Raw genomic sequence first — 20,321 nt, forward strand, 5'->3', positions numbered from 1 at the left:
CTCCTCCCAAGCGCTCCGTGGCTTAGCCCCGAGTCTGGTTAAGGCCGGCTTTATTGATTTTCACACATGCACGAGGCTCAGCCAAACGGCAAAGCCTGCCAAAAATATCTTCAACTCATTGGTGTTCCTCTCCACGGAAGTCTTTAGTAAAAGGCGAAAGACTTGTGCGTTATGAAGAGAAACCCGAGTAAGTACAGCGCCTCTCCTCGACAGCAGCCAAGACAGCTGTGGTCCCAGGCACTCTTCTCATGGTGAGCCTCACTTGGCTCATCGCGCACCAAAATCCCTGGCCACGCCCGTCCCCACATTATCCCAGGCTCTACTCGACCGGTTTGTGGAGAGAGAAAAGCCTGCTCGTTGGGCGCAGGCCACCAAACGTCACAAACACTCGGGCGCTTCCAGACTCTCTGTTTCAGTTGAGGACCGCGGGGGGGAAATGCAGGGCACACTCAGCAGGTATTGCGCACCGGCCGCGGCGAGGCAGTTTTGCCTCTTTTTCTGACCATGCAAAGCGCAGCTCTCGCTGCGGTTTGCCAGCCTTCTTCTTGCTGCCGATTCTGTGCCGCAATGTCAAGTTTGTCAAGGCCTTTGGTCTGCAACACTGATTGATTTTCAACAAGGCCGGAGAGGGGTGCACCGTTCCCGGCGGCGCTGCAATACCGGGTCGATGCGTGGAGTGAACGGAGCAAGCCCCTGTTTCAGCTCCCGAGGCTAAAAATCCATTTAATATGTTGTCCCCATATAGAGGACATATCAGATATTAAACTGATAAGAACAGATACTACACTTGATCTTAGCCAAAAGGCCGAGAAGCGATGAGCCCCAGTCGTCTGCTGCCTGAGCCCACCTCCTGGCACGCTTCACACTCGTCGCGGTGTGCCATTTGCATTGCGCGGCGGAGTGGCTTGTGCTTAGCGGCTCCTCCCAAGCGCTCCGTGGCTTAGCCCCGAGTCTGGTTAAGGCCGGCTTTATTGATTTTCACACATGCACGAGGCTCAGCCAAACGGCAAAGCCTGCCAAAAATATCTTCAACTCATTGGTGTTCCTCTCCACGGAAGCCTTTAGTAAAAGGCGAAAGACTTGTGCGTTATGAAGAGAAACCCGAGTAAGTACAGCGCCTCTCCTCGACAGCAGCCAAGACAGCTGTGGTCCCAGGCACTCTTCTCATGGTGAGCCTCACTTGGCTCATCGCGCACCAAAATCCCTGGCCACGCCCGTCCCCACATTATCCCAGGCTCTACTCGACCGGTTTGTGGAGAGAGAAAAGCCTGCTCGTTGGGCGCAGGCCACCAAACGTCACAAACACTCGGGCGCTTCCAGACTCTCTGTTTCAGTTGAGGACCGCGGGGGGGAAATGCAGGGCACACTCAGCAGGTATTGCGCACCGGCCGCGGCGAGGCAGTTTTGCCTCTTTTTCTGACCATGCAAAGCGCAGCTCTCGCTGCGGTTTGCCAGCCTTCTTCTTGCTGCCGATTCTGTGCCGCAATGTCAAGTTTGTCAAGGCCTTTGGTCTGCAACACTGATTGATTTTCAACAAGGCCGGAGAGGGGTGCACCGTTCCCGGCGGCGCTGCAATACCGGGTCGATGCGTGGAGTGAACGGAGCAAGCCCCTGTTTCAGCTCCCGAGGCTAAAAATCCATTTAATATGTTGTCCCCATATAGAGGACATATCAGATATTAAACTGATAAGAACAGATACTACACTTGATCTTAGCCAAAAGGCCGAGAAGCGATGAGCCCCAGTCGTCTGCTGCCTGAGCCCACCTCCTGGCACGCTTCACACTCGTCGCGGTGTGCCATTTGCATTGCGCGGCGGAGTGGCTTGTGCTTAGCGGCTCCTCCCAAGCGCTCCGTGGCTTAGCCCCGAGTCTGGTTAAGGCCGGCTTTATTGATTTTCACACATGCACGAGGCTCAGCCAAACGGCAAAGCCTGCCAAAAATATCTTCAACTCATTGGTGTTCCTCTCCACGGAAGTCTTTAGTAAAAGGCGAAAGACTTGTGCGTTATGAAGAGAAACCCGAGTAAGTACAGCGCCTCTCCTCGACAGCAGCCAAGACAGCTGTGGTCCCAGGCACTCTTCTCATGGTGAGCCTCACTTGGCTCATCGCGCACCAAAATCCCTGGCCACGCCCGTCCCCACATTATCCCAGGCTCTACTCGACCGGTTTGTGGAGAGAGAAAAGCCTGCTCGTTGGGCGCAGGCCACCAAACGTCACAAACACTCGGGCGCTTCCAGACTCTCTGTTTCAGTTGAGGACCGCGGGGGGGGAAATGCAGGGCACACTCAGCAGGTATTGCGCACCGGCCGCGGCGAGGCAGTTTTGCCTCTTTTTCTGACCATGCAAAGCGCAGCTCTCGCTGCGGTTTGCCAGCCTTCTTCTTGCTGCCGATTCTGTGCCGCAATGTCAAGTTTGTCAAGGCCTTTGGTCTGCAACACTGATTGATTTTCAACAAGGCCGGAGAGGGGTGCACCGTTCCCGGCGGCGCTGCAATACCGGGTCGATGCGTGGAGTGAACGGAGCAAGCCCCTGTTTCAGCTCCCGAGGCTAAAAATCCATTTAATATGTTGTCCCCATATAGAGGACATATCAGATATTAAACTGATAAGAACAGATACTACACTTGATCTTAGCCAAAAGGCCGAGAAGCGATGAGCCCCAGTCGTCTGCTGCCTGAGCCCACCTCCTGGCACGCTTCACACTCGTCGCGGTGTGCCATTTGCATTGCGCGGCGGAGTGGCTTGTGCTTAGCGGCTCCTCCCAAGCGCTCCGTGGCTTAGCCCCGAGTCTGGTTAAGGCCGGCTTTATTGATTTTCACACATGCACGAGGCTCAGCCAAACGGCAAAGCCTGCCAAAAATATCTTCAACTCATTGGTGTTCCTCTCCACGGAAGTCTTTAGTAAAAGGCGAAAGACTTGTGCGTTATGAAGAGAAACCCGAGTAAGTACAGCGCCTCTCCTCGACAGCAGCCAAGACAGCTGTGGTCCCAGGCACTCTTCTCATGGTGAGCCTCACTTGGCTCATCGCGCACCAAAATCCCTGGCCACGCCCGTCCCCACATTATCCCAGGCTCTACTCGACCGGTTTGTGGAGAGAGAAAAGCCTGCTCGTTGGGCGCAGGCCACCAAACGTCACAAACACTCGGGCGCTTCCAGACTCTCTGTTTCAGTTGAGGACCGCGGGGGGGGAAATGCAGGGCACACTCAGCAGGTATTGCGCACCGGCCGCGGCGAGGCAGTTTTGCCTCTTTTTCTGACCATGCAAAGCGCAGCTCTCGCTGCGGTTTGCCAGCCTTCTTCTTGCTGCCGATTCTGTGCCGCAATGTCAAGTTTGTCAAGGCCTTTGGTCTGCAACACTGATTGATTTTCAACAAGGCCGGAGAGGGGTGCACCGTTCCCGGCGGCGCTGCAATACCGGGTCGATGCGTGGAGTGAACGGAGCAAGCCCCTGTTTCAGCTCCCGAGGCTAAAAATCCATTTAATATGTTGTCCCCATATAGAGGACATATCAGATATTAAACTGATAAGAACAGATACTACACTTGATCTTAGCCAAAAGGCCGAGAAGCGATGAGCCCCAGTCGTCTGCTGCCTGAGCCCACCTCCTGGCACGCTTCACACTCGTCGCGGTGTGCCATTTGCATTGCGCGGCGGAGTGGCTTGTGCTTAGCGGCTCCTCCCAAGCGCTCCGTGGCTTAGCCCCGAGTCTGGTTAAGGCCGGCTTTATTGATTTTCACACATGCACGAGGCTCAGCCAAACGGCAAAGCCTGCCAAAAATATCTTCAACTCATTGGTGTTCCTCTCCACGGAAGTCTTTAGTAAAAGGCGAAAGACTTGTGCGTTATGAAGAGAAACCCGAGTAAGTACAGCGCCTCTCCTCGACAGCAGCCAAGACAGCTGTGGTCCCAGGCACTCTTCTCATGGTGAGCCTCACTTGGCTCATCGCGCACCAAAATCCCTGGCCACGCCCGTCCCCACATTATCCCAGGCTCTACTCGACCGGTTTGTGGAGAGAGAAAAGCCTGCTCGTTGGGCGCAGGCCACCAAACGTCACAAACACTCGGGCGCTTCCAGACTCTCTGTTTCAGTTGAGGACCGCGGGGGGGGAAATGCAGGGCACACTCAGCAGGTATTGCGCACCGGCCGCGGCGAGGCAGTTTTGCCTCTTTTTCTGACCATGCAAAGCGCAGCTCTCGCTGCGGTTTGCCAGCCTTCTTCTTGCTGCCGATTCTGTGCCGCAATGTCAAGTTTGTCAAGGCCTTTGGTCTGCAACACTGATTGATTTTCAACAAGGCCGGAGAGGGGTGCACCGTTCCCGGCGGCGCTGCAATACCGGGTCGATGCGTGGAGTGAACGGAGCAAGCCCCTGTTTCAGCTCCCGAGGCTAAAAATCCATTTAATATGTTGTCCCCATATAGAGGACATATCAGATATTAAACTGATAAGAACAGATACTACACTTGATCTTAGCCAAAAGGCCGAGAAGCGATGAGCCCCAGTCGTCTGCTGCCTGAGCCCACCTCCTGGCACGCTTCACACTCGTCGCGGTGTGCCATTTGCATTGCGCGGCGGAGTGGCTTGTGCTTAGCGGCTCCTCCCAAGCGCTCCGTGGCTTAGCCCCGAGTCTGGTTAAGGCCGGCTTTATTGATTTTCACACATGCACGAGGCTCAGCCAAACGGCAAAGCCTGCCAAAAATATCTTCAACTCATTGGTGTTCCTCTCCACGGAAGTCTTTAGTAAAAGGCGAAAGACTTGTGCGTTATGAAGAGAAACCCGAGTAAGTACAGCGCCTCTCCTCGACAGCAGCCAAGACAGCTGTGGTCCCAGGCACTCTTCTCATGGTGAGCCTCACTTGGCTCATCGCGCACCAAAATCCCTGGCCACGCCCGTCCCCACATTATCCCAGGCTCTACTCGACCGGTTTGTGGAGAGAGAAAAGCCTGCTCGTTGGGCGCAGGCCACCAAACGTCACAAACACTCGGGCGCTTCCAGACTCTCTGTTTCAGTTGAGGACCGCGGGGGGGGAAATGCAGGGCACACTCAGCAGGTATTGCGCACCGGCCGCGGCGAGGCAGTTTTGCCTCTTTTTCTGACCATGCAAAGCGCAGCTCTCGCTGCGGTTTGCCAGCCTTCTTCTTGCTGCCGATTCTGTGCCGCAATGTCAAGTTTGTCAAGGCCTTTGGTCTGCAACACTGATTGATTTTCAACAAGGCCGGAGAGGGGTGCACCGTTCCCGGCGGCGCTGCAATACCGGGTCGATGCGTGGAGTGAACGGAGCAAGCCCCTGTTTCAGCTCCCGAGGCTAAAAATCCATTTAATATGTTGTCCCCATATAGAGGACATATCAGATATTAAACTGATAAGAACAGATACTACACTTGATCTTAGCCAAAAGGCCGAGAAGCGATGAGCCCCAGTCGTCTGCTGCCTGAGCCCACCTCCTGGCACGCTTCACACTCGTCGCGGTGTGCCATTTGCATTGCGCGGCGGAGTGGCTTGTGCTTAGCGGCTCCTCCCAAGCGCTCCGTGGCTTAGCCCCGAGTCTGGTTAAGGCCGGCTTTATTGATTTTCACACATGCACGAGGCTCAGCCAAACGGCAAAGCCTGCCAAAAATATCTTCAACTCATTGGTGTTCCTCTCCACGGAAGTCTTTAGTAAAAGGCGAAAGACTTGTGCGTTATGAAGAGAAACCCGAGTAAGTACAGCGCCTCTCCTCGACAGCAGCCAAGACAGCTGTGGTCCCAGGCACTCTTCTCATGGTGAGCCTCACTTGGCTCATCGCGCACCAAAATCCCTGGCCACGCCCGTCCCCACATTATCCCAGGCTCTACTCGACCGGTTTGTGGAGAGAGAAAAGCCTGCTCGTTGGGCGCAGGCCACCAAACGTCACAAACACTCGGGCGCTTCCAGACTCTCTGTTTCAGTTGAGGACCGCGGGGGGGGAAATGCAGGGCACACTCAGCAGGTATTGCGCACCGGCCGCGGCGAGGCAGTTTTGCCTCTTTTTCTGACCATGCAAAGCGCAGCTCTCGCTGCGGTTTGCCAGCCTTCTTCTTGCTGCCGATTCTGTGCCGCAATGTCAAGTTTGTCAAGGCCTTTGGTCTGCAACACTGATTGATTTTCAACAAGGCCGGAGAGGGGTGCACCGTTCCCGGCGGCGCTGCAATACCGGGTCGATGCGTGGAGTGAACGGAGCAAGCCCCTGTTTCAGCTCCCGAGGCTAAAAATCCATTTAATATGTTGTCCCCATATAGAGGACATATCAGATATTAAACTGATAAGAACAGATACTACACTTGATCTTAGCCAAAAGGCCGAGAAGCGATGAGCCCCAGTCGTCTGCTGCCTGAGCCCACCTCCTGGCACGCTTCACACTCGTCGCGGTGTGCCATTTGCATTGCGCGGCGGAGTGGCTTGTGCTTAGCGGCTCCTCCCAAGCGCTCCGTGGCTTAGCCCCGAGTCTGGTTAAGGCCGGCTTTATTGATTTTCACACATGCACGAGGCTCAGCCAAACGGCAAAGCCTGCCAAAAATATCTTCAACTCATTGGTGTTCCTCTCCACGGAAGTCTTTAGTAAAAGGCGAAAGACTTGTGCGTTATGAAGAGAAACCCGAGTAAGTACAGCGCCTCTCCTCGACAGCAGCCAAGACAGCTGTGGTCCCAGGCACTCTTCTCATGGTGAGCCTCACTTGGCTCATCGCGCACCAAAATCCCTGGCCACGCCCGTCCCCACATTATCCCAGGCTCTACTCGACCGGTTTGTGGAGAGAGAAAAGCCTGCTCGTTGGGCGCAGGCCACCAAACGTCACAAACACTCGGGCGCTTCCAGACTCTCTGTTTCAGTTGAGGACCGCGGGGGGGGAAATGCAGGGCACACTCAGCAGGTATTGCGCACCGGCCGCGGCGAGGCAGTTTTGCCTCTTTTTCTGACCATGCAAAGCGCAGCTCTCGCTGCGGTTTGCCAGCCTTCTTCTTGCTGCCGATTCTGTGCCGCAATGTCAAGTTTGTCAAGGCCTTTGGTCTGCAACACTGATTGATTTTCAACAAGGCCGGAGAGGGGTGCACCGTTCCCGGCGGCGCTGCAATACCGGGTCGATGCGTGGAGTGAACGGAGCAAGCCCCTGTTTCAGCTCCCGAGGCTAAAAATCCATTTAATATGTTGTCCCCATATAGAGGACATATCAGATATTAAACTGATAAGAACAGATACTACACTTGATCTTAGCCAAAAGGCCGAGAAGCGATGAGCCCCAGTCGTCTGCTGCCTGAGCCCACCTCCTGGCACGCTTCACACTCGTCGCGGTGTGCCATTTGCATTGCGCGGCGGAGTGGCTTGTGCTTAGCGGCTCCTCCCAAGCGCTCCGTGGCTTAGCCCCGAGTCTGGTTAAGGCCGGCTTTATTGATTTTCACACATGCACGAGGCTCAGCCAAACGGCAAAGCCTGCCAAAAATATCTTCAACTCATTGGTGTTCCTCTCCACGGAAGTCTTTAGTAAAAGGCGAAAGACTTGTGCGTTATGAAGAGAAACCCGAGTAAGTACAGCGCCTCTCCTCGACAGCAGCCAAGACAGCTGTGGTCCCAGGCACTCTTCTCATGGTGAGCCTCACTTGGCTCATCGCGCACCAAAATCCCTGGCCACGCCCGTCCCCACATTATCCCAGGCTCTACTCGACCGGTTTGTGGAGAGAGAAAAGCCTGCTCGTTGGGCGCAGGCCACCAAACGTCACAAACACTCGGGCGCTTCCAGACTCTCTGTTTCAGTTGAGGACCGCGGGGGGGAAATGCAGGGCACACTCAGCAGGTATTGCGCACCGGCCGCGGCGAGGCAGTTTTGCCTCTTTTTCTGACCATGCAAAGCGCAGCTCTCGCTGCGGTTTGCCAGCCTTCTTCTTGCTGCCGATTCTGTGCCGCAATGTCAAGTTTGTCAAGGCCTTTGGTCTGCAACACTGATTGATTTTCAACAAGGCCGGAGAGGGGTGCACCGTTCCCGGCGGCGCTGCAATACCGGGTCGATGCGTGGAGTGAACGGAGCAAGCCCCTGTTTCAGCTCCCGAGGCTAAAAATCCATTTAATATGTTGTCCCCATATAGAGGACATATCAGATATTAAACTGATAAGAACAGATACTACACTTGATCTTAGCCAAAAGGCCGAGAAGCGATGAGCCCCAGTCGTCTGCTGCCTGAGCCCACCTCCTGGCACGCTTCACACTCGTCGCGGTGTGCCATTTGCATTGCGCGGCGGAGTGGCTTGTGCTTAGCGGCTCCTCCCAAGCGCTCCGTGGCTTAGCCCCGAGTCTGGTTAAGGCCGGCTTTATTGATTTTCACACATGCACGAGGCTCAGCCAAACGGCAAAGCCTGCCAAAAATATCTTCAACTCATTGGTGTTCCTCTCCACGGAAGCCTTTAGTAAAAGGCGAAAGACTTGTGCGTTATGAAGAGAAACCCGAGTAAGTACAGCGCCTCTCCTCGACAGCAGCCAAGACAGCTGTGGTCCCAGGCACTCTTCTCATGGTGAGCCTCACTTGGCTCATCGCGCACCAAAATCCCTGGCCACGCCCGTCCCCACATTATCCCAGGCTCTACTCGACCGGTTTGTGGAGAGAGAAAAGCCTGCTCGTTGGGCGCAGGCCACCAAACGTCACAAACACTCGGGCGCTTCCAGACTCTCTGTTTCAGTTGAGGACCGCGGGGGGGAAATGCAGGGCACACTCAGCAGGTATTGCGCACCGGCCGCGGCGAGGCAGTTTTGCCTCTTTTTCTGACCATGCAAAGCGCAGCTCTCGCTGCGGTTTGCCAGCCTTCTTCTTGCTGCCGATTCTGTGCCGCAATGTCAAGTTTGTCAAGGCCTTTGGTCTGCAACACTGATTGATTTTCAACAAGGCCGGAGAGGGGTGCACCGTTCCCGGCGGCGCTGCAATACCGGGTCGATGCGTGGAGTGAACGGAGCAAGCCCCTGTTTCAGCTCCCGAGGCTAAAAATCCATTTAATATGTTGTCCCCATATAGAGGACATATCAGATATTAAACTGATAAGAACAGATACTACACTTGATCTTAGCCAAAAGGCCGAGAAGCGATGAGCCCCAGTCGTCTGCTGCCTGAGCCCACCTCCTGGCACGCTTCACACTCGTCGCGGTGTGCCATTTGCATTGCGCGGCGGAGTGGCTTGTGCTTAGCGGCTCCTCCCAAGCGCTCCGTGGCTTAGCCCCGAGTCTGGTTAAGGCCGGCTTTATTGATTTTCACACATGCACGAGGCTCAGCCAAACGGCAAAGCCTGCCAAAAATATCTTCAACTCATTGGTGTTCCTCTCCACGGAAGTCTTTAGTAAAAGGCGAAAGACTTGTGCGTTATGAAGAGAAACCCGAGTAAGTACAGCGCCTCTCCTCGACAGCAGCCAAGACAGCTGTGGTCCCAGGCACTCTTCTCATGGTGAGCCTCACTTGGCTCATCGCGCACCAAAATCCCTGGCCACGCCCGTCCCCACATTATCCCAGGCTCTACTCGACCGGTTTGTGGAGAGAGAAAAGCCTGCTCGTTGGGCGCAGGCCACCAAACGTCACAAACACTCGGGCGCTTCCAGACTCTCTGTTTCAGTTGAGGACCGCGGGGGGGGAAATGCAGGGCACACTCAGCAGGTATTGCGCACCGGCCGCGGCGAGGCAGTTTTGCCTCTTTTTCTGACCATGCAAAGCGCAGCTCTCGCTGCGGTTTGCCAGCCTTCTTCTTGCTGCCGATTCTGTGCCGCAATGTCAAGTTTGTCAAGGCCTTTGGTCTGCAACACTGATTGATTTTCAACAAGGCCGGAGAGGGGTGCACCGTTCCCGGCGGCGCTGCAATACCGGGTCGATGCGTGGAGTGAACGGAGCAAGCCCCTGTTTCAGCTCCCGAGGCTAAAAATCCATTTAATATGTTGTCCCCATATAGAGGACATATCAGATATTAAACTGATAAGAACAGATACTACACTTGATCTTAGCCAAAAGGCCGAGAAGCGATGAGCCCCAGTCGTCTGCTGCCTGAGCCCACCTCCTGGCACGCTTCACACTTGTCGCGGTGTGCCATTTGCATTGCGCGGCGGAGTGGCTTGTGCTTAGCGGCTCCTCCCAAGCGCTCCGTGGCTTAGCCCCGAGTCTGGTTAAGGCCGGCTTTATTGATTTTCACACATGCACGAGGCTCAGCCAAACGGCAAAGCCTGCCAAAAATATCTTCAACTCATTGGTGTTCCTCTCCACGGAAGTCTTTAGTAAAAGGCGAAAGACTTGTGCGTTATGAAGAGAAACCCGAGTAAGTACAGCGCCTCTCCTCGACAGCAGCCAAGACAGCTGTGGTCCCAGGCACTCTTCTCATGGTGAGCCTCACTTGGCTCATCGCGCACCAAAATCCCTGGCCACGCCCGTCCCCACATTATCCCAGGCTCTACTCGACCGGTTTGTGGAGAGAGAAAAGCCTGCTCGTTGGGCGCAGGCCACCAAACGTCACAAACACTCGGGCGCTTCCAGACTCTCTGTTTCAGTTGAGGACCGCGGGGGGGGAAATGCAGGGCACACTCAGCAGGTATTGCGCACCGGCCGCGGCGAGGCAGTTTTGCCTCTTTTTCTGACCATGCAAAGCGCAGCTCTCGCTGCGGTTTGCCAGCCTTCTTCTTGCTGCCGATTCTGTGCCGCAATGTCAAGTTTGTCAAGGCCTTTGGTCTGCAACACTGATTGATTTTCAACAAGGCCGGAGAGGGGTGCACCGTTCCCGGCGGCGCTGCAATACCGGGTCGATGCGTGGAGTGAACGGAGCAAGCCCCTGTTTCAGCTCCCGAGGCTAAAAATCCATTTAATATGTTGTCCCCATATAGAGGACATATCAGATATTAAACTGATAAGAACAGATACTACACTTGATCTTAGCCAAAAGGCCGAGAAGCGATGAGCCCCAGTCGTCTGCTGCCTGAGCCCACCTCCTGGCACGCTTCACACTCGTCGCGGTGTGCCATTTGCATTGCGCGGCGGAGTGGCTTGTGCTTAGCGGCTCCTCCCAAGCGCTCCGTGGCTTAGCCCCGAGTCTGGTTAAGGCCAGCTTTATTGATTTTCACACATGCACGAGGCTCAGCCAAACGGCAAAGCCTGCCAAAAATATCTTCAACTCATTGGTGTTCCTCTCCACGGAAGTCTTTAGTAAAAGGCGAAAGACTTGTGCGTTATGAAGAGAAACCCGAGTAAGTACAGCGCCTCTCCTCGACAGCAGCCAAGACAGCTGTGGTCCCAGGCACTCTTCTCATGGTGAGCCTCACTTGGCTCATCGCGCACCAAAATCCCTGGCCACGCCCGTCCCCACATTATCCCAGGCTCTACTCGACCGGTTTGTGGAGAGAGAAAAGCCTGCTCGTTGGGCGCAGGCCACCAAACGTCACAAACACTCGGGCGCTTCCAGACTCTCTGTTTCAGTTGAGGACCGCGGGGGGGGAAATGCAGGGCACACTCAGCAGGTATTGCGCACCGGCCGCGGCGAGGCAGTTTTGCCTCTTTTTCTGACCATGCAAAGCGCAGCTCTCGCTGCGGTTTGCCAGCCTTCTTCTTGCTGCCGATTCTGTGCCGCAATGTCAAGTTTGTCAAGGCCTTTGGTCTGCAACACTGATTGATTTTCAACAAGGCCGGAGAGGGGTGCACCGTTCCCGGCGGCGCTGCAATACCGGGTCGATGCGTGGAGTGAACGGAGCAAGCCCCTGTTTCAGCTCCCGAGGCTAAAAATCCATTTAATATGTTGTCCCCATATAGAGGACATATCAGATATTAAACTGATAAGAACAGATACTACACTTGATCTTAGCCAAAAGGCCGAGAAGCGATGAGCCCCAGTCGTCTGCTGCCTGAGCCCACCTCCTGGCACGCTTCACACTCGTCGCGGTGTGCCATTTGCATTGCGCGGCGGAGTGGCTTGTGCTTAGCGGCTCCTCCCAAGCGCTCCGTGGCTTAGCCCCGAGTCTGGTTAAGGCCGGCTTTATTGATTTTCACACATGCACGAGGCTCAGCCAAACGGCAAAGCCTGCCAAAAATATCTTCAACTCATTGGTGTTCCTCTCCACGGAAGTCTTTAGTAAAAGGCGAAAGACTTGTGCGTTATGAAGAGAAACCCGAGTAAGTACAGCGCCTCTCCTCGACAGCAGCCAAGACAGCTGTGGTCCCAGGCACTCTTCTCATGGTGAGCCTCACTTGGCTCATCGCGCACCAAAATCCCTGGCCACGCCCGTCCCCACATTATCCCAGGCTCTACTCGACCGGTTTGTGGAGAGAGAAAAGCCTGCTCGTTGGGCGCAGGCCACCAAACGTCACAAACACTCGGGCGCTTCCAGACTCTCTGTTTCAGTTGAGGACCGCGGGGGGGGAAATGCAGGGCACACTCAGCAGGTATTGCGCACCGGCCGCGGCGAGGCAGTTTTGCCTCTTTTTCTGACCATGCAAAGCGCAGCTCTCGCTGCGGTTTGCCAGCCTTCTTCTTGCTGCCGATTCTGTGCCGCAATGTCAAGTTTGTCAAGGCCTTTGGTCTGCAACACTGATTGATTTTCAACAAGGCCGGAGAGGGGTGCACCGTTCCCGGCGGCGCTGCAATACCGGGTCGATGCGTGGAGTGAACGGAGCAAGCCCCTGTTTCAGCTCCCGAGGCTAAAAATCCATTTAATATGTTGTCCCCATATAGAGGACATATCAGATATTAAACTGATAAGAACAGATACTACACTTGATCTTAGCCAAAAGGCCGAGAAGCGATGAGCCCCAGTCGTCTGCTGCCTGAGCCCACCTCCTGGCACGCTTCACACTCGTCGCGGTGTGCCATTTGCATTGCGCGGCGGAGTGGCTTGTGCTTAGCGGCTCCTCCCAAGCGCTCCGTGGCTTAGCCCCGAGTCTGGTTAAGGCCGGCTTTATTGATTTTCACACATGCACGAGGCTCAGCCAAACGGCAAAGCCTGCCAAAAATATCTTCAACTCATTGGTGTTCCTCTCCACGGAAGTCTTTAGTAAAAGGCGAAAGACTTGTGCGTTATGAAGAGAAACCCGAGTAAGTACAGCGCCTCTCCTCGACAGCAGCCAAGACAGCTGTGGTCCCAGGCACTCTTCTCATGGTGAGCCTCACTTGGCTCATCGCGCACCAAAATCCCTGGCCACGCCCGTCCCCACATTATCCCAGGCTCTACTCGACCGGTTTGTGGAGAGAGAAAAGCCTGCTCGTTGGGCGCAGGCCACCAAACGTCACAAACACTCGGGCGCTTCCAGACTCTCTGTTTCAGTTGAGGACCGCGGGGGGGGAAATGCAGGGCACACTCAGCAGGTATTGCGCACCGGCCGCGGCGAGGCAGTTTTGCCTCTTTTTCTGACCATGCAAAGCGCAGCTCTCGCTGTGGTTTGCCAGCCTTCTTCTTGCTGCCGATTCTGTGCCGCAATGTCAAGTTTGTCAAGGCCTTTGGTCTGCAACACTGATTGATTTTCAACAAGGCCGGAGAGGGGTGCACCGTTCCCGGCGGCGCTGCAATACCGGGTCGATGCGTGGAGTGAACGGAGCAAGCCCCTGTTTCAGCTCCCGAGGCTAAAAATCCATTTAATATGTTGTCCCCATATAGAGGACATATCAGATATTAAACTGATAAGAACAGATACTACACTTGATCTTAGCCAAAAGGCCGAGAAGCGATGAGCCCCAGTCGTCTGCTGCCTGAGCCCACCTCCTGGCACGCTTCACACTCGTCGCGGTGTGCCATTTGCATTGCGCGGCGGAGTGGCTTGTGCTTAGCGGCTCCTCCCAAGCGCTCCGTGGCTTAGCCCCGAGTCTGGTTAAGGCCGGCTTTATTGATTTTCACACATGCACGAGGCTCAGCCAAACGGCAAAGCCTGCCAAAAATATCTTCAACTCATTGGTGTTCCTCTCCACGGAAGTCTTTAGTAAAAGGCGAAAGACTTGTGCGTTATGAAGAGAAACCCGAGTAAGTACAGCGCCTCTCCTCGACAGCAGCCAAGACAGCTGTGGTCCCAGGCACTCTTCTCATGGTGAGCCTCACTTGGCTCATCGCGCACCAAAATCCCTGGCCACGCCCGTCCCCACATTATCCCAGGCTCTACTCGACCGGTTTGTGGAGAGAGAAAAGCCTGCTCGTTGGGCGCAGGCCACCAAACGTCACAAACACTCGGGCGCTTCCAGACTCTCTGTTTCAGTTGAGGACCGCGGGGGGGGAAATGCAGGGCACACTCAGCAGGTATTGCGCACCGGCCGCGGCGAGGCAGTTTTGCCTCTTTTTCTGACCATGCAAAGCGCAGCTCTCGCTGCGGTTTGCCAGCCTTCTTCTTGCTGCCGATTCTGTGCCGCAATGTCAAGTTTGTCAAGGCCTTTGGTCTGCAACACTGATTGATTTTCAACAAGGCCGGAGAGGGGTGCACCGTTCCCGGCGGCGCTGCAATACCGGGTCGATGCGTGGAGTGAACGGAGCAAGCCCCTGTTTCAGCTCCCGAGGCTAAAAATCCATTTAATATGTTGTCCCCATATAGAGGACATATCAGATATTAAACTGATAAGAACAGATACTACACTTGATCTTAGCCAAAAGGCCGAGAAGCGATGAGCCCCAGTCGTCTGCTGCCTGAGCCCACCTCCTGGCACGCTTCACACTCGTCGCGGTGTGCCATTTGCATTGCGCGGCGGAGTGGCTTGTGCTTAGCGGCTCCTCCCAAGCGCTCCGTGGCTTAGCCCCGAGTCTGGTTAAGGCCGGCTTTATTGATTTTCACACATGCACGAGGCTCAGCCAAACGGCAAAGCCTGCCAAAAATATCTTCAACTCATTGGTGTTCCTCTCCACGGAAGTCTTTAGTAAAAGGCGAAAGACTTGTGCGTTATGAAGAGAAACCCGAGTAAGTACAGCGCCTCTCCTCGACAGCAGCCAAGACAGCTGTGGTCCCAGGCACTCTTCTCATGGTGAGCCTCACTTGGCTCATCGCGCACCAAAATCCCTGGCCACGCCCGTCCCCACATTATCCCAGGCTCTACTCGACCGGTTTGTGGAGAGAGAAAAGCCTGCTCGTTGGGCGCAGGCCACCAAACGTCACAAACACTCGGGCGCTTCCAGACTCTCTGTTTCAGTTGAGGACCGCGGGGGGGAAATGCAGGGCACACTCAGCAGGTATTGCGCACCGGCCGCGGCGAGGCAGTTTTGCCTCTTTTTCTGACCATGCAAAGCGCAGCTCTCGCTGCGGTTTGCCAGCCTTCTTCTTGCTGCCGATTCTGTGCCGCAATGTCAAGTTTGTCAAGGCCTTTGGTCTGCAACACTGATTGATTTTCAACAAGGCCGGAGAGGGGTGCACCGTTCCCGGCGGCGCTGCAATACCGGGTCGATGCGTGGAGTGAACGGAGCAAGCCCCTGTTTCAGCTCCCGAGGCTAAAAATCCATTTAATATGTTGTCCCCATATAGAGGACATATCAGATATTAAACTGATAAGAACAGATACTACACTTGATCTTAGCCAAAAGGCCGAGAAGCGATGAGCCCCAGTCGTCTGCTGCCTGAGCCCACCTCCTGGCACGCTTCACACTCGTCGCGGTGTTCCATTTGCATTGCGCGGCGGAGTGGCTTGTGCTTAGCGGCTCCTCCCAAGCGCTCCGTGGCTTAGCCCCGAGTCTGGTTAAGGCCGGCTTTATTGATTTTCACACATGCACGAGGCTCAGCCAAACGGCAAAGCCTGCCAAAAATATCTTCAACTCATTGGTGTTCCTCTCCACGGAAGTCTTTAGTAAAAGGCGAAAGACTTGTGCGTTATGAAGAGAAACCCGAGTAAGTACAGCGCCTCTCCTCGACAGCAGCCAAGACAGCTGTGGTCCCAGGCACTCTTCTCATGGTGAGCCTCACTTGGCTCATCGCGCACCAAAATCCCTGGCCACGCCCGTCCCCACATTATCCCAGGCTCTACTCGACCGGTTTGTGGAGAGAGAAAAGCCTGCTCGTTGGGCGCAGGCCACCAAACGTCACAAACACTCGGGCGCTTCCAGACTCTCTGTTTCAGTTGAGGACCGCGGGGGGGAAATGCAGGGCACACTCAGCAGGTATTGCGCACCGGCCGCGGCGAGGCAGTTTTGCCTCTTTTTCTGACCATGCAAAGCGCAGCTCTCGCTGCGGTTTGCCAGCCTTCTTCTTGCTGCCGATTCTGTGCCGCAATGTCAAGTTTGTCAAGGCCTTTGGTCTGCAACACTGATTGATTTTCAACAAGGCCGGAGAGGGGTGCACCGTTCCCGGCGGCGCTGCAATACCGGGTCGATGCGTGGAGTGAACGGAGCAAGCCCCTGTTTCAGCTCCCGAGGCTAAAAATCCATTTAATATGTTGTCCCCATATAGAGGACATATCAGATATTAAACTGATAAGAACAGATACTACACTTGATCTTAGCCAAAAGGCCGAGAAGCGATGAGCCCCAGTCGTCTGCTGCCTGAGCCCACCTCCTGGCACGCTTCACACTCGTCGCGGTGTGCCATTTGCATTGCGCGGCGGAGTGGCTTGTGCTTAGCGGCTCCTCCCAAGCGCTCCGTGGCTTAGCCCCGAGTCTGGTTAAGGCCGGCTTTATTGATTTTCACACATGCACGAGGCTCAGCCAAACGGCAAAGCCTGCCAAAAATATCTTCAACTCATTGGTGTTCCTCTCCACGGAAGTCTTTAGTAAAAGGCGAAAGACTTGTGCGTTATGAAGAGAAACCCGAGTAAGTACAGCGCCTCTCCTCGACAGCAGCCAAGACAGCTGTGGTCCCAGGCACTCTTCTCATGGTGAGCCTCACTTGGCTCATCGCGCACCAAAATCCCTGGCCACGCCCGTCCCCACATTATCCCAGGCTCTACTCGACCGGTTTGTGGAGAGAGAAAAGCCTGCTCGTTGGGCGCAGGCCACCAAACGTCACAAACACTCGGGCGCTTCCAGACTCTCTGTTTCAGTTGAGGACCGCGGGGGGGGAAATGCAGGGCACACTCAGCAGGTATTGCGCACCGGCCGCGGCGAGGCAGTTTTGCCTCTTTTTCTGACCATGCAAAGCGCAGCTCTCGCTGCGGTTTGCCAGCCTTCTTCTTGCTGCCGATTCTGTGCCGCAATGTCAAGTTTGTCAAGGCCTTTGGTCTGCAACACTGATTGATTTTCAACAAGGCCGGAGAGGGGTGCACCGTTCCCGGCGGCGCTGCAATACCGGGTCGATGCGTGGAGTGAACGGAGCAAGCCCCTGTTTCAGCTCCCGAGGCTAAAAATCCATTTAATATGTTGTCCCCATATAGAGGACATATCAGATATTAAACTGATAAGAACAGATACTACACTTGATCTTAGCCAAAAGGCCGAGAAGCGATGAGCCCCAGTCGTCTGCTGCCTGAGCCCACCTCCTGGCACGCTTCACACTCGTCGCGGTGTGCCATTTGCATTGCGCGGCGGAGTGGCTTGTGCTTAGCGGCTCCTCCCAAGCGCTCCGTGGCTTAGCCCCGAGTCTGGTTAAGGCCGGCTTTATTGATTTTCACACATGCACGAGGCTCAGCCAAACGGCAAAGCCTGCCAAAAATATCTTCAACTCATTGGTGTTCCTCTCCACGGAAGTCTTTAGTAAAAGGCGAAAGACTTGTGCGTTATGAAGAGAAACCCGAGTAAGTACAGCGCCTCTCCTCGACAGCAGCCAAGACAGCTGTGGTCCCAGGCACTCTTCTCATGGTGAGCCTCACTTGGCTCATCGCGCACCAAAATCCCTGGCCACGCCCGTCCCCACATTATCCCAGGCTCTACTCGACCGGTTTGTGGAGAGAGAAAAGCCTGCTCGTTGGGCGCAGGCCACCAAACGTCACAAACACTCGGGCGCTTCCAGACTCTCTGTTTCAGTTGAGGACCGCGGGGGGGGAAATGCAGGGCACACTCAGCAGGTATTGCGCACCGGCCGCGGCGAGGCAGTTTTGCCTCTTTTTCTAACCATGCAAAGCGCAGCTCTCGCTGCGGTTTGCCAGCCTTCTTCTTGCTGCCGATTCTGTGCCGCAATGTCAAGTTTGTCAAGGCCTTTGGTCTGCAACACTGATTGATTTTCAACAAGGCCGGAGAGGGGTGCACCGTTCCCGGCGGCGCTGCAATACCGGGTCGATGCGTGGAGTGAACGGAGCAAGCCCCTGTTTCAGCTCCCGAGGCTAAAAATCCATTTAATATGTTGTCCCCATATAGAGGACATATCAGATATTAAACTGATAAGAACAGATACTACACTTGATCTTAGCCAAAAGGCCGAGAAGCGATGAGCCCCAGTCGTCTGCTGCCTGAGCCCACCTCCTGGCACGCTTCACACTCGTCGCGGTGTGCCATTTGCATTGCGCGGCGGAGTGGCTTGTGCTTAGCGGCTCCTCCCAAGCGCTCCGTGGCTTAGCCCCGAGTCTGGTTAAGGCCGGCTTTATTGATTTTCACACATGCACGAGGCTCAGCCAAACGGCAAAGCCTGCCAAAAATATCTTCAACTCATTGGTGTTCCTCTCCACGGAAGTCTTTAGTAAAAGGCGAAAGACTTGTGCGTTATGAAGAGAAACCCGAGTAAGTACAGCGCCTCTCCTCGACAGCAGCCAAGACAGCTGTGGTCCCAGGCACTCTTCTCATGGTGAGCCTCACTTGGCTCATCGCGCACCAAAATCCCTGGCCACGCCCGTCCCCACATTATCCCAGGCTCTACTCGACCGGTTTGTGGAGAGAGAAAAGCCTGCTCGTTGGGCGCAGGCCACCAAACGTCACAAACACTCGGGCGCTTCCAGACTCTCTGTTTCAGTTGAGGACCGCGGGGGGGAAATGCAGGGCACACTCAGCAGGTATTGCGCACCGGCCGCGGCGAGGCAGTTTTGCCTCTTTTTCTGACCATGCAAAGCGCAGCTCTCGCTGCGGTTTGCCAGCCTTCTTCTTGCTGCCGATTCTGTGCCGCAATGTCAAGTTTGTCAAGGCCTTTGGTCTGCAACACTGATTGATTTTCAACAAGGCCGGAGAGGGGTGCACCGTTCCCGGCGGCGCTGCAATACCGGGTCGATGCGTGGAGTGAACGGAGCAAGCCCCTGTTTCAGCTCCCGAGGCTAAAAATCCATTTAATATGTTGTCCCCATATAGAGGACATATCAGATATTAAACTGATAAGAACAGATACTACACTTGATCTTAGCCAAAAGGCCGAGAAGCGATGAGCCCCAGTCGTCTGCTGCCTGAGCCCACCTCCTGGCACGCTTCACACTCGTCGCGGTGTTCCATTTGCATTGCGCGGCGGAGTGGCTTGTGCTTAGCGGCTCCTCCCAAGCGCTCCGTGGCTTAGCCCCGAGTCTGGTTAAGGCCGGCTTTATTGATTTTCACACATGCACGAGGCTCAGCCAAACGGCAAAGCCTGCCAAAAATATCTTCAACTCATTGGTGTTCCTCTCCACGGAAGTCTTTAGTAAAAGGCGAAAGACTTGTGCGTTATGAAGAGAAACCCGAGTAAGTACAGCGCCTCTCCTCGACAGCAGCCAAGACAGCTGTGGTCCCAGGCACTCTTCTCATGGTGAGCCTCACTTGGCTCATCGCGCACCAAAATCCCTGGCCACGCCCGTCCCCACATTATCCCAGGCTCTACTCGACCGGTTTGTGGAGAGAGAAAAGCCTGCTCGTTGGGCGCAGGCCACCAAACGTCACAAACACTCGGGCGCTTCCAGACTCTCTGTTTCAGTTGAGGACCGCGGGGGGGAAATGCAGGGCACACTCAGCAGGTATTGCGCACCGGCCGCGGCGAGGCAGTTTTGCCTCTTTTTCTGACCATGCAAAGCGCAGCTCTCGCTGCGGTTTGCCAGCCTTCTTCTTGCTGCCGATTCTGTGCCGCAATGTCAAGTTTGTCAAGGCCTTTGGTCTGCAACACTGATTGATTTTCAACAAGGCCGGAGAGGGGTGCACCGTTCCCGGCGGCGCTGCAATACCGGGTCGATGCGTGGAGTGAACGGAGCAAGCCCCTGTTTCAGCTCCCGAGGCTAAAAATCCATTTAATATGTTGTCCCCATATAGAGGACATATCAGATATTAAACTGATAAGAACAGATACTACACTTGATCTTAGCCAAAAGGCCGAGAAGCGATGAGCCCCAGTCGTCTGCTGCCTGAGCCCACCTCCTGGCACGCTTCACACTCGTCGCGGTGTGCCATTTGCATTGCGCGGCGGAGTGGCTTGTGCTTAGCGGCTCCTCCCAAGCGCTCCGTGGCTTAGCCCCGAGTCTGGTTAAGGCCGGCTTTATTGATTTTCACACATGCACGAGGCTCAGCCAAACGGCAAAGCCTGCCAAAAATATCTT

At 55.0% G+C, this 20,321-nt stretch overlaps 44 non-coding genes across 44 annotated transcripts; all 44 read right to left on the reverse strand.

Moving 5' to 3' along the window:
- Positions 1-76: 76 nt before the first annotated feature.
- Positions 77-191, reverse strand: LOC140992489 (U5 spliceosomal RNA). Its single transcript, XR_012178067.1, has one exon. It is a non-coding gene; the product is annotated as a U5 spliceosomal RNA (small nuclear RNA).
- A 435-nt stretch (positions 192-626) lies between these two features.
- On the reverse strand, positions 627-817 carry LOC140992916 (U2 spliceosomal RNA). Its single transcript, XR_012178444.1, has one exon. It is a non-coding gene; the product is annotated as a U2 spliceosomal RNA (small nuclear RNA).
- Positions 818-994: 177 nt separating this feature from the next.
- Positions 995-1,109, reverse strand: LOC140992616 (U5 spliceosomal RNA). Its single transcript, XR_012178182.1, has one exon. It is a non-coding gene; the product is annotated as a U5 spliceosomal RNA (small nuclear RNA).
- Positions 1,110-1,544: 435 nt separating this feature from the next.
- LOC140992917 (U2 spliceosomal RNA) lies at positions 1,545-1,735 on the reverse strand. Its single transcript, XR_012178445.1, has one exon. It is a non-coding gene; the product is annotated as a U2 spliceosomal RNA (small nuclear RNA).
- Positions 1,736-1,912: 177 nt separating this feature from the next.
- Positions 1,913-2,027, reverse strand: LOC140992490 (U5 spliceosomal RNA). The gene has a single exon (XR_012178068.1). It is a non-coding gene; the product is annotated as a U5 spliceosomal RNA (small nuclear RNA).
- Positions 2,028-2,463: 436 nt separating this feature from the next.
- Positions 2,464-2,654, reverse strand: LOC140992918 (U2 spliceosomal RNA). Its single transcript, XR_012178446.1, has one exon. It is a non-coding gene; the product is annotated as a U2 spliceosomal RNA (small nuclear RNA).
- A 177-nt stretch (positions 2,655-2,831) lies between these two features.
- Positions 2,832-2,946, reverse strand: LOC140992491 (U5 spliceosomal RNA). The gene has a single exon (XR_012178069.1). It is a non-coding gene; the product is annotated as a U5 spliceosomal RNA (small nuclear RNA).
- A 436-nt stretch (positions 2,947-3,382) lies between these two features.
- On the reverse strand, positions 3,383-3,573 carry LOC140992920 (U2 spliceosomal RNA). The gene has a single exon (XR_012178447.1). It is a non-coding gene; the product is annotated as a U2 spliceosomal RNA (small nuclear RNA).
- A 177-nt stretch (positions 3,574-3,750) lies between these two features.
- Positions 3,751-3,865, reverse strand: LOC140992492 (U5 spliceosomal RNA). Its single transcript, XR_012178070.1, has one exon. It is a non-coding gene; the product is annotated as a U5 spliceosomal RNA (small nuclear RNA).
- Positions 3,866-4,301: 436 nt separating this feature from the next.
- Positions 4,302-4,492, reverse strand: LOC140992921 (U2 spliceosomal RNA). The gene has a single exon (XR_012178448.1). It is a non-coding gene; the product is annotated as a U2 spliceosomal RNA (small nuclear RNA).
- A 177-nt stretch (positions 4,493-4,669) lies between these two features.
- Positions 4,670-4,784, reverse strand: LOC140992493 (U5 spliceosomal RNA). The gene has a single exon (XR_012178071.1). It is a non-coding gene; the product is annotated as a U5 spliceosomal RNA (small nuclear RNA).
- A 436-nt stretch (positions 4,785-5,220) lies between these two features.
- Positions 5,221-5,411, reverse strand: LOC140992922 (U2 spliceosomal RNA). Its single transcript, XR_012178449.1, has one exon. It is a non-coding gene; the product is annotated as a U2 spliceosomal RNA (small nuclear RNA).
- A 177-nt stretch (positions 5,412-5,588) lies between these two features.
- LOC140992495 (U5 spliceosomal RNA) lies at positions 5,589-5,703 on the reverse strand. The gene has a single exon (XR_012178073.1). It is a non-coding gene; the product is annotated as a U5 spliceosomal RNA (small nuclear RNA).
- Positions 5,704-6,139: 436 nt separating this feature from the next.
- LOC140992923 (U2 spliceosomal RNA) lies at positions 6,140-6,330 on the reverse strand. Its single transcript, XR_012178450.1, has one exon. It is a non-coding gene; the product is annotated as a U2 spliceosomal RNA (small nuclear RNA).
- A 177-nt stretch (positions 6,331-6,507) lies between these two features.
- LOC140992496 (U5 spliceosomal RNA) lies at positions 6,508-6,622 on the reverse strand. Its single transcript, XR_012178074.1, has one exon. It is a non-coding gene; the product is annotated as a U5 spliceosomal RNA (small nuclear RNA).
- Positions 6,623-7,058: 436 nt separating this feature from the next.
- LOC140992925 (U2 spliceosomal RNA) lies at positions 7,059-7,249 on the reverse strand. Its single transcript, XR_012178452.1, has one exon. It is a non-coding gene; the product is annotated as a U2 spliceosomal RNA (small nuclear RNA).
- A 177-nt stretch (positions 7,250-7,426) lies between these two features.
- On the reverse strand, positions 7,427-7,541 carry LOC140992497 (U5 spliceosomal RNA). The gene has a single exon (XR_012178075.1). It is a non-coding gene; the product is annotated as a U5 spliceosomal RNA (small nuclear RNA).
- A 435-nt stretch (positions 7,542-7,976) lies between these two features.
- LOC140992926 (U2 spliceosomal RNA) lies at positions 7,977-8,167 on the reverse strand. Its single transcript, XR_012178453.1, has one exon. It is a non-coding gene; the product is annotated as a U2 spliceosomal RNA (small nuclear RNA).
- A 177-nt stretch (positions 8,168-8,344) lies between these two features.
- LOC140992618 (U5 spliceosomal RNA) lies at positions 8,345-8,459 on the reverse strand. Its single transcript, XR_012178184.1, has one exon. It is a non-coding gene; the product is annotated as a U5 spliceosomal RNA (small nuclear RNA).
- Positions 8,460-8,894: 435 nt separating this feature from the next.
- On the reverse strand, positions 8,895-9,085 carry LOC140992927 (U2 spliceosomal RNA). Its single transcript, XR_012178454.1, has one exon. It is a non-coding gene; the product is annotated as a U2 spliceosomal RNA (small nuclear RNA).
- Positions 9,086-9,262: 177 nt separating this feature from the next.
- LOC140992498 (U5 spliceosomal RNA) lies at positions 9,263-9,377 on the reverse strand. Its single transcript, XR_012178076.1, has one exon. It is a non-coding gene; the product is annotated as a U5 spliceosomal RNA (small nuclear RNA).
- Positions 9,378-9,813: 436 nt separating this feature from the next.
- On the reverse strand, positions 9,814-10,004 carry LOC140992928 (U2 spliceosomal RNA). The gene has a single exon (XR_012178455.1). It is a non-coding gene; the product is annotated as a U2 spliceosomal RNA (small nuclear RNA).
- A 177-nt stretch (positions 10,005-10,181) lies between these two features.
- On the reverse strand, positions 10,182-10,296 carry LOC140992500 (U5 spliceosomal RNA). The gene has a single exon (XR_012178077.1). It is a non-coding gene; the product is annotated as a U5 spliceosomal RNA (small nuclear RNA).
- A 436-nt stretch (positions 10,297-10,732) lies between these two features.
- On the reverse strand, positions 10,733-10,923 carry LOC140992929 (U2 spliceosomal RNA). Its single transcript, XR_012178456.1, has one exon. It is a non-coding gene; the product is annotated as a U2 spliceosomal RNA (small nuclear RNA).
- Positions 10,924-11,100: 177 nt separating this feature from the next.
- LOC140992501 (U5 spliceosomal RNA) lies at positions 11,101-11,215 on the reverse strand. The gene has a single exon (XR_012178078.1). It is a non-coding gene; the product is annotated as a U5 spliceosomal RNA (small nuclear RNA).
- A 436-nt stretch (positions 11,216-11,651) lies between these two features.
- Positions 11,652-11,842, reverse strand: LOC140992932 (U2 spliceosomal RNA). The gene has a single exon (XR_012178457.1). It is a non-coding gene; the product is annotated as a U2 spliceosomal RNA (small nuclear RNA).
- Positions 11,843-12,019: 177 nt separating this feature from the next.
- On the reverse strand, positions 12,020-12,134 carry LOC140992502 (U5 spliceosomal RNA). The gene has a single exon (XR_012178079.1). It is a non-coding gene; the product is annotated as a U5 spliceosomal RNA (small nuclear RNA).
- A 436-nt stretch (positions 12,135-12,570) lies between these two features.
- Positions 12,571-12,761, reverse strand: LOC140992933 (U2 spliceosomal RNA). The gene has a single exon (XR_012178458.1). It is a non-coding gene; the product is annotated as a U2 spliceosomal RNA (small nuclear RNA).
- Positions 12,762-12,938: 177 nt separating this feature from the next.
- On the reverse strand, positions 12,939-13,053 carry LOC140992503 (U5 spliceosomal RNA). The gene has a single exon (XR_012178080.1). It is a non-coding gene; the product is annotated as a U5 spliceosomal RNA (small nuclear RNA).
- A 436-nt stretch (positions 13,054-13,489) lies between these two features.
- Positions 13,490-13,680, reverse strand: LOC140992934 (U2 spliceosomal RNA). The gene has a single exon (XR_012178459.1). It is a non-coding gene; the product is annotated as a U2 spliceosomal RNA (small nuclear RNA).
- A 177-nt stretch (positions 13,681-13,857) lies between these two features.
- On the reverse strand, positions 13,858-13,972 carry LOC140992504 (U5 spliceosomal RNA). The gene has a single exon (XR_012178081.1). It is a non-coding gene; the product is annotated as a U5 spliceosomal RNA (small nuclear RNA).
- Positions 13,973-14,408: 436 nt separating this feature from the next.
- LOC140992935 (U2 spliceosomal RNA) lies at positions 14,409-14,599 on the reverse strand. The gene has a single exon (XR_012178460.1). It is a non-coding gene; the product is annotated as a U2 spliceosomal RNA (small nuclear RNA).
- Positions 14,600-14,776: 177 nt separating this feature from the next.
- Positions 14,777-14,891, reverse strand: LOC140992505 (U5 spliceosomal RNA). Its single transcript, XR_012178082.1, has one exon. It is a non-coding gene; the product is annotated as a U5 spliceosomal RNA (small nuclear RNA).
- Positions 14,892-15,326: 435 nt separating this feature from the next.
- On the reverse strand, positions 15,327-15,517 carry LOC140992936 (U2 spliceosomal RNA). Its single transcript, XR_012178461.1, has one exon. It is a non-coding gene; the product is annotated as a U2 spliceosomal RNA (small nuclear RNA).
- A 177-nt stretch (positions 15,518-15,694) lies between these two features.
- LOC140992507 (U5 spliceosomal RNA) lies at positions 15,695-15,809 on the reverse strand. Its single transcript, XR_012178084.1, has one exon. It is a non-coding gene; the product is annotated as a U5 spliceosomal RNA (small nuclear RNA).
- A 435-nt stretch (positions 15,810-16,244) lies between these two features.
- On the reverse strand, positions 16,245-16,435 carry LOC140992938 (U2 spliceosomal RNA). The gene has a single exon (XR_012178463.1). It is a non-coding gene; the product is annotated as a U2 spliceosomal RNA (small nuclear RNA).
- A 177-nt stretch (positions 16,436-16,612) lies between these two features.
- LOC140992508 (U5 spliceosomal RNA) lies at positions 16,613-16,727 on the reverse strand. The gene has a single exon (XR_012178085.1). It is a non-coding gene; the product is annotated as a U5 spliceosomal RNA (small nuclear RNA).
- A 436-nt stretch (positions 16,728-17,163) lies between these two features.
- LOC140992939 (U2 spliceosomal RNA) lies at positions 17,164-17,354 on the reverse strand. Its single transcript, XR_012178464.1, has one exon. It is a non-coding gene; the product is annotated as a U2 spliceosomal RNA (small nuclear RNA).
- Positions 17,355-17,531: 177 nt separating this feature from the next.
- Positions 17,532-17,646, reverse strand: LOC140992509 (U5 spliceosomal RNA). The gene has a single exon (XR_012178086.1). It is a non-coding gene; the product is annotated as a U5 spliceosomal RNA (small nuclear RNA).
- Positions 17,647-18,082: 436 nt separating this feature from the next.
- LOC140992940 (U2 spliceosomal RNA) lies at positions 18,083-18,273 on the reverse strand. The gene has a single exon (XR_012178465.1). It is a non-coding gene; the product is annotated as a U2 spliceosomal RNA (small nuclear RNA).
- Positions 18,274-18,450: 177 nt separating this feature from the next.
- LOC140992511 (U5 spliceosomal RNA) lies at positions 18,451-18,565 on the reverse strand. Its single transcript, XR_012178087.1, has one exon. It is a non-coding gene; the product is annotated as a U5 spliceosomal RNA (small nuclear RNA).
- Positions 18,566-19,000: 435 nt separating this feature from the next.
- Positions 19,001-19,191, reverse strand: LOC140992941 (U2 spliceosomal RNA). Its single transcript, XR_012178466.1, has one exon. It is a non-coding gene; the product is annotated as a U2 spliceosomal RNA (small nuclear RNA).
- A 177-nt stretch (positions 19,192-19,368) lies between these two features.
- Positions 19,369-19,483, reverse strand: LOC140992512 (U5 spliceosomal RNA). Its single transcript, XR_012178088.1, has one exon. It is a non-coding gene; the product is annotated as a U5 spliceosomal RNA (small nuclear RNA).
- Positions 19,484-19,918: 435 nt separating this feature from the next.
- LOC140992943 (U2 spliceosomal RNA) lies at positions 19,919-20,109 on the reverse strand. Its single transcript, XR_012178467.1, has one exon. It is a non-coding gene; the product is annotated as a U2 spliceosomal RNA (small nuclear RNA).
- Positions 20,110-20,321: the final 212 nt, after the last annotated feature.

The sequence above is a fragment of the Pagrus major genome, chromosome 24, assembly GCF_040436345.1.
Source record: "Pagrus major chromosome 24, Pma_NU_1.0".
Classification (NCBI taxonomy): Eukaryota; Metazoa; Chordata; class Actinopteri; order Spariformes; family Sparidae; genus Pagrus; species Pagrus major.